Source organism: Pelecanus crispus, chromosome 4 (genome assembly GCF_030463565.1).
Source record: "Pelecanus crispus isolate bPelCri1 chromosome 4, bPelCri1.pri, whole genome shotgun sequence".
NCBI classification, from domain to species: domain Eukaryota; kingdom Metazoa; phylum Chordata; class Aves; order Pelecaniformes; family Pelecanidae; genus Pelecanus; species Pelecanus crispus.
This window is the reverse complement of record NC_134646.1, coordinates 33,099,903-33,108,255: the sequence shown is the minus strand read 5'-3', so window position 1 is coordinate 33,108,255 and position 8,353 is coordinate 33,099,903.

Below are 8,353 nucleotides of genomic sequence, written 5' to 3'. Positions count from 1 at the left end.
TTAAGGTTGATCAGACCAATAGTCAGGCTGTGTAGCACAGAAACAACCTCTTATTTGTCAAAGACTTGACCACCAACACATTCTTTAAGAATTCTGCTATTTTATAGAAGAAAGCTGACTTCTTATATTTTTTTACCCTATATTTGGCATCTATTCCCTTACATATTCTGATGGAAAATGTTGCACAATTCATGCATTTAGTTATGTTAACAGTATTTATAGTGAGTTACAGTACATTACACTAATGAAGAAGTTTAATTTTACATCTTTACCTACCTATAAAATAAACTATTTGATACAAATGAAAAGTGGAAAGCTTGGGAAAATATTTTTCTTTCTCTCTGAAATTACACAGCATCTCAGCTTGAAACACATATTTGCTGTAGGCCCCTTGTTCCTATGACTAGGAGTATTTTTAAAGATTGACTGGAACCGAAAGAAATGAAACTTCAGCTGGATGACAATTTCCATATCTTTCAAATAGCTAAAAAAAAGGGAAAGAAAAATCTGATTTTGATTTTTTTAATTCATATTGGTGAGCATAGCCACTTCCTTGCAATTTCATGTGAGGTCTCTAAAAGACCCACGCTACTGTATTTTGTTGGCATTAGTTGTCACTTCTCATTGACTTTTGCTGAAGTCAAGGTTTCTAATTCAATTTTAATGGGCTAATGGAAGCTTGGGGAACTTCAAATGGGATCTCAGTTGAAATAAGTAGACGTCAGCCTTTGTTCTCTTATCTGGGTCTTCTCTAAAGAACATACCAACCCCAAAAAAACAAACCCAAAAAACTTGATCAAGGAAGTGAAAGCAGCTTGTCATGTCAGCTGGTGCCTTGGCAAACAAAGTGGTGCATCAGAGGGCTGTTGCCTGTCTCTAGTTTGCTTTTCCTTCTCCTCAGGGGCAGCAGTGCTCCTCTCGCCCTTGCTCCAGTCCGGAGCAGTCATTTTGGGGTGCTTCCCAGGGGGAAACCTGGGAGTTGAGAAGGGCTTCCCTTCCCAGGGGAGCGTGAGGACCAGCAGGAAGGACATGCAGAGGTTGCTGTCCTGTAGAAGACTGTCACATTGCATGTGTGCTGGGTGTACAGGTACGTACCAGCTGGGAGAAAGTAGTGCCTGGTTTGGGATTGGGAGTCCGTATTGCGCGTGCTTTTAAAGGGATGTGAAAGTGGAGCAGATGCACAAAGGCTGAGGGAGGGAGTCGGGGTTGGATGGTTTTGCAATAATCATTCAGGAAGTGAGGAGAAAATAAGTGAGAGAGGAAGGGGAAAATATCAGCTTGTCAAAGCATCATTGGAAAGTGGGAGGAGTGAGGGGCTGGAAGAGGGATCAGGTTATAGACGAGAACAGAAGAAAGGCAACTGAGAGAGAGAGAGGGAGGCAGTCCGGGAGAATGTATGTGAAAGGAAAATGAGTTTTTGGAAAGAAACTTACTTGGTTTATTTAAAAGACAACTCTATGAAGAAAGAAACAAATATAAAAAACAAGACTGAGAAAAAGAAACTAAATGTTTAAAACGTTATGGAGGGAGGTAAGTTGAGGGAAAACAGGAAAGAAGAGATAGTGGTTTGAAGAACAGAAGACTAAATTATGGGAAACATTGTTTTATTTTTGTTTATAAGTGGTGTGAAATATGATAGTTCGATTTTTCTTTTCAGCATGGTAGGGAGGGCATAAGCAGTCATTCTTGCTGTGCTTAGTACCACGTGGACATCGGAGCACATGCGCTACACAGTATTGCACGTTGCGTCTCTGCATTACGGTCTGTAATTGAGCTGTCCAGAAGGTGGAGTGGCTGGTTTCTTGCGCAGTGCTATTGCTTTGGCTTGTTTTGTAAGTCTGTTCATAAATGGCAATTTTTGTTTAAGAAGTCGCTTATTTTATAGAGTTAGATGCATATGATCACAGTGTTATACCACAGACTTGTGCTCATTTTGCATGTGCGAAGAGTGGCTATGAGGACCATAGCTTTCATTCTTACATTGCTTATATTGACATTATCATATTGATAGTGGCAGTATTTCCAATTTTCAAAAATATCATTTTCACAAGCATGCGTTCAGTGTAACTAACTCTTTGTTCCCCAATTCAGAGCCCTCATGGGTTATTTATTTACATATTTCTTGTCTATATTTAAATATATATTTTATGTATATAATATATAAATAATATAAATATAAAAATTTATTTATTTATTATTTATTTCCTTCAAAAAATCCCTACCAGCTTGAAGTGAACTGGCCAAAGACAGTGGATGCATAGCTTGCCTTCTCCCAGTGCTTTTGCCCGCATTTTCTTTTCCTGGTGTCCTTATTCCTAGCAATCCCTCTTGGGTGTTTGTATGTTGAACAACAGGCAAAGGAATCACTGGAAAATACAACCCTGTTTGGTCTGCTGCTTTCATCAGAACAAGCAAGTTACAGTACAACTGGTTTTATCATTTCAGGCTTGTTATTTGAGTGTGTGGTTAGGATAGGCAGATACCCTCCGGCTGCGTCTCCTTTCTGTATTTTGTTATCCTGAGCTGTATTTGAGGTTTCATGCTGTTCAGGACAATCTGGATGGAGTGGGGGAAGAAGGAATGCCTGCAGATACGGTATTCTTGTGCCAGTAGTGCGGTAATGATTTTCATCTGTAAACTAGAAATGCTTTTGAAAGAAAATTATTGTTCACATCAGTGATTTGCAGATGGCAAGGTGCATCACAGAGCGTCTGGGATAAGGTCACTTAGGTAGTCATCACTTTGGGAAGAAGATCTGCTCTTGGTTTCTGCATGTCATAACCTCATTTTTATGTTATGCTGCTTTGCAAAGTGCTTGAATGCAGACTAGCTCTTTTTTTGTCTCCATGATAAAGCTAGGTGAAAACACGTTCAATTTTTTTAATTGTTTTAATGACAATGGCTATTCATGTTAAGAGAACAGAGTCTGTGTGTCCCACTGAAGGCAAAAGGATTTACCTAGGGAAGGGTACAAGGCCATTTCAGGAGCGTGAAGAATCACAGGTCAAGGAAAACACCTCCTTTAGGAATACTCTCCTGTTAATTTGCTTGGGCTTGCCTGCTTGCTGAGATGAGTCACCCATACAAATCTATCAAACCCTGTTTGGAGAGTGGTCTCTTCACTCTGTATTTATTTATGGGAACAGAACCTCTCTCCCCCCTAATCTCTGTGTCATAGTCCTTAGGACATTACTACCATATGATGAAACTGAATATTTTTATTGAATCTATTGTGTAGTGCCAGTGGACCTGAATAGGAGAAATGATACTGGAGAGAACATAAAAGGAGTTTCTTTTCTTTTTAGTTGGACATAAGGGAGTTCAATATTACCAGAAAAACTGCTTTGAACAATGCTGATAAAGAAGAGGTTTAATGAGGCTGGGGCTGTTTGTGGAAAATTAGTCTGCATTAGGGTAATATTCCTTCGGGGAGCGTTTATAATGCCTGCAGGAATGTGGGGCGGGGGGGGGGGGGGGGGGGCGGATCAGATTCCGGCACAACCTTGCAAGCTTTCAGCTGCTGACGCACGGTGCACCTGCGTGTTCCCCTGTTTGACCTCTGAGTGGGCTTGAAAAGCTCTGGCATCTGGAAGTGCGAGGAAAGATCAGGTTTTTAATTTTTGTGACCAAAAAGAAAGAAAAATTCCATCTTTTTCTTGACACTTAGAATGCCTTGTATTTTACATCCATCTTTTTAAATATACTGGAAACTATTTTGTGGGTATACTTTTTAGTGGTTTGGGTTTTTTGTTGGTTTTTTTTTCTTTTAATTTTATTAAACTAGTATCTTAAAGATCTCATAGAGGTATGTCCAAATGGATGAATAGTATTCAGTAAAAAATTTGGTTAGTTGGCAAGACTTGAGAAAATAATTTCATACTCTGTTGCTTATCTTGGTAAGAATGTTCTCCCTAGCAAGTGCAGATTCAGGCATGACAGCTTTGGCATTTATCTCATTCGCAGAGGTCTGGGATAGCATCTCATTTTCAAATTGTAGCGATGCGGAGATAAAATGTAAATACCGCTCTACAAGGATTGCCCCTTCATAATGTTATTCTTCAAAACTGGTATCTGCAGTAGTAACTCGCAGATTCTAAGTGCATGTAATTTGCATCGCTTGGAATTAACTGTTTTGTAATTACACTTTGATTTGTGTTTCTTTATCAGACATTGCGGAGTGGTTAAGCTATGCTGCTTATGAACTTCTATGTCAGTAATTTCGCAGTACAAAATTGTGCTTATTAAATGCACATATTTTCCTTTTTGGAATTTAAAAGTCACTCACTTTGGCATCTGTAGCTTATTTCTTGCAATCTACTTAATTGAGTAGCTTCTCTGTTTATCTTAAAATGTAGATAAATGGCTTTCAGAGCAGTGTTTATAGCTTAATAGTTCCTGAAATAAGAGTCAACATTATCTCCTAGACTCTACCAGTCATAACTAATGATCCCTCTGCTTACACTGTTGAGCAAGTCAGGAGACACTGAACTCTGCAGAGAGCAAGGGCCCTGTGCAGTGGGAGGATAGTTTGTATGTCATGGCGCCTAGTAGACAAGGCTTTCATGGCTCAGTAGTGTTAATTGGGAACCAAAATTTGTCCTTGGCCACCCCTAACCTCCTATCACTGAACTGTTCTTCTACGAATATGGATACAGACCCAAGGGTGAGTTGACAGCATGCAGTAGTCTCGCTTCCCTCATCATTTAAAGTAAATAATATCAGTTTACTCTTATATTTGCTTCAGTTTTGCCCATCAGAGCACATTTTGCAATATGAAATCTCTGCAGAAATTGGAGATATTTTTAATGTTCCAAACATGACTGGCAGCCAGCCTAACGGAGGTATTGTGTTGAGGGCTGAAAGAGGATGAGAAAATAATTAGGCAGCTGGCAATTACTGTATTTTGTCCTAGGGCTTTTTTAATGACATTTTAGTGTATTAATGAAAGTAAGATGCCTTTTTTATATTTTCCTGACAAGTCCATTGGCTTGGTTCCTGAATGGAGAGTGGTAGGCTTTCCTTTGTAGTAGGGTTAAGTGCATGCTTCAGGAAGAGAGAAGGGAAGGAAAGAAAAAAGGAGTAGATTTACCACTCATGAGAAGTGCTATATTATTATTACCTTGTGAACAAAAGTTGCTTGTTTGTCCACAAAATTTAAATAATGTGGGGAGCAACAATGCCTCATGGTGTTAAGCATGAATATTCTTGTATACTTCTGTCAACTTCTTCATATGATCTTTTACCTGAGATTTTTTAACTTGCAAGAAGACTATTTATTGGAAATTGCAAATATAGGTGTTGTGAGATGGGTATCAACCTTGGAGAATTTCAGCCTGGACAAGGTTCTAGTTTCAAATAGGACCTGGCAATCCATCAGCCAGCTTTTGCTGGCTTTAGGTGAATTTTAGCTAGTGATATACGAAGCAGTCTCCGTACCTAATTCCTATGTCTCCACAGCCATCTAGTCCACTGTTTTGCAAAGCTAATTAAATGTAAACATTTAGGTGGGTGACTGGTTGTAAAAGGAACTGTGTGCGAAAGCTGTTCCTACTTAAAGAAACGTACATCAGTCTTGTTTATGCTTCAGCTTCCATGTTTTTCATTGTTTTTCTGAGCTTTCATGTTATCTTAAAAGTAGGCTTTGAGCTTTGTATTGGCTGGAGAACAGCAGGCTGGTACAGAGCACAGTCTGGTAACACCACATACAGTGCAAAAGCCACATTATACAAAGAAAGCAAATTCAAAACACTACTTACAGCTCTGAAGATGTTTTTATTGGATGTTCTCATGAATGGACTACAAGAGACACAAGGTAGAGTAAGCAGGATACCCTCGGAGAGATAAAGAGGAGAAATGTGAAGTCTGCCAGGAGCACCACTATGCAGTTCAAGCAGTTTCTAGCCAGACCATGTTACAACATCGTGTTGACGGAAGATTGCACGTCATGTATCTTTTTCACGTGGTACGCGTGGTCTTGTTAGTATGTACCAGCAGCTCTCTTAAGTAGGGATGCAGCAGGAACAGACCAAACAGTATGGAGGAGGAAAAATTCAACTGTTGTCTCTGCTGGTATAGAATCGCTTTAAAAAAGCGTGTGTAAGGCTCCAAAAAAGGAAATAAGGATTTGCAAAGACAGTATATGCAAATTTTTTGAAAGAGAAAATTGGAGGCAACTTTTTTATTTTGATGTTGATGTTGTATAAAGTTTTGTTTCTTACCTTTTCCTCAGTAGGTCAAATCAAATATCCAGATACCTGTCTTTGGTTATTTCACTAGGAATCATACTGGTTTCACTCAGCATCCTGAAGAGTCAGCCCTTCTGTACAAAATCAGTTGAAAGTTCGTATAGTTCCGGATTAGCTTTGAGCATTTTCTCATAGGAATATAGCTCCCTAAAACATACCTTTTTCTTAAACATAAAATATTTCTTTGGAAATAATCCCATTGGTAAACAGCAGCAGCAATAAACCTTCCAACAAGAAATTGGATACATAATTTTGAATGTGCCGATATCTCTTATTTTCATTACCAGTTGCCAAAGGTGGAATTAGATTAGGTAATGATGGAGCAGAAACTGAGGTATCATTTTGTAGAGAAAAGCCTTTAAAGCACAAAATGCTGTGATCATGTTCTGATTGCAATGTCTGATGTTTACAGCTTAATATCAGAAAGAAAAAAAAGCTGATTAGTAACAGTAGCTATAGGTCATCTCTAGCAGTTACATACTAGCATGGAAATGATAGATGTTATGTGTTATGTGAAGGGGGTGTGATGATATATTAAATGACCATGTTATCTGGAATAAATGTCAATTACCAGATTAGTTTTCCTTGTATTAAAGTTAGGAGGTAACTAAATTATTTCAAGGATGTGAAATAATAATCTGTGGGATTTTTTAAAATAATATTCTTTTGTTATATACCTGTGCGGGTCACAATTCCATGGGGTTTTTTTAACAGTGGTTAGTCAACTTGTAAGGTGACTATCAGGATAATTGATTACTCTCAATGGTTATGTCTGTACCTTAGGGTGAACTTCTTGCTGTCTTTCCATTAAGGGACCAGATTTTGCTCTTCTTTATATATAGTTTTTATCAAGTTTCCTGTCTTTTTTTTGTGACATGCTGTGATAAAACCTATGTATCCCGGTAGCAAGTTGATGACCTCTCTGGTGACCCTTCCTCTGAAAAAAAAATCACAAATTGCTGGTTGTATGCCATCTCTTTTAGTAGCCTGTTCTCTGTCGGCATTTTTTTTGCTTTGCCTACAAAGTAAACAGAAAGAAGCCTAAAAAACATTGAAACCTTCTCCTGATTGCACTCTTCGGAAAACATGTATTGAGTTGGATAAATGAGAGCCAGGCCACTGTGGTGTATCCCTTATCGCACGCAGGTAGACCCACTTTAAGGGGAGGTAGGGAACAAAAGGCTCCAGCTCCAGCGTGCATTTCACATACTGACCTTGGAAGCCGCTGTTAACCATCTGGAAATAGTTACAAAATCTGTATTGCTCAGAATCTTTATTTTATTTGTAATTCCAGGATTTTCTTTTTTCTTCCACCTTTCTACTGTCATATCCTATGTAGCCTGAATATTGCTTTGCGCCTGGCTGAAATAATATTGTTTGCCAGCTTACAATCAAAGGGAGTACAGAGAAAAACAGCTGAGCCGTATTAGGCAGAGGCAGTCTGGACTGCATTTCTTTACCGCTGAATAACACGCCACAGGTGCAGGATTAGCCCAGCATACGGTGCTGTGTTTGCTTAGCGGAGCCCCCGGAGCCTCCCTCTGCCTCCTCACATGACTCTCATCTTCGGGGAATCTGGCAGTGATGTAGCAAGCCCGCGGAAACCCAGTGTAAGTAGAAGGCTTAGCTTTTCAGCTCACAAAGCACTTGTGGTTGATTTTTTTTTTTTTTTCCTTTTTTCCCTTTTTCTTCTTTTTTACTTTTTCTTTTTTCTTTCTTTTTTTTTTTTTTTTTAATTTTTTTAAAGCCTGGTTTGAGCAGAACACTAAAGAGATTTTGAAAAAAAAAAAAAAACAAACCCAAGGTTCAGTGGGTTTTGCAGAAAGGTCAGAGAGGGGTATGCGAGGCTGAAAAAAAAGCAGCAGAGATGCGCCCCACAGGGCAGCGGGGAGCTGGCTGCTCGTGACTCGTGCCGTCTTGTGTTTGAAGCTTCAGTTCTTGCCGGGGTGGGGGGGACGACACACACTGGAGATTTCCTATTCATTCGCTTGGACTGTGGGTCAGAGTTTGTATGGTGTCTGGGGTCTGCTGCAAACCTTTAGGTGTGCTTTCATTAGTTTAGTTTTGAGGAGAGAGGTGGTAGATATATGGAGAAAATACTGCAGATA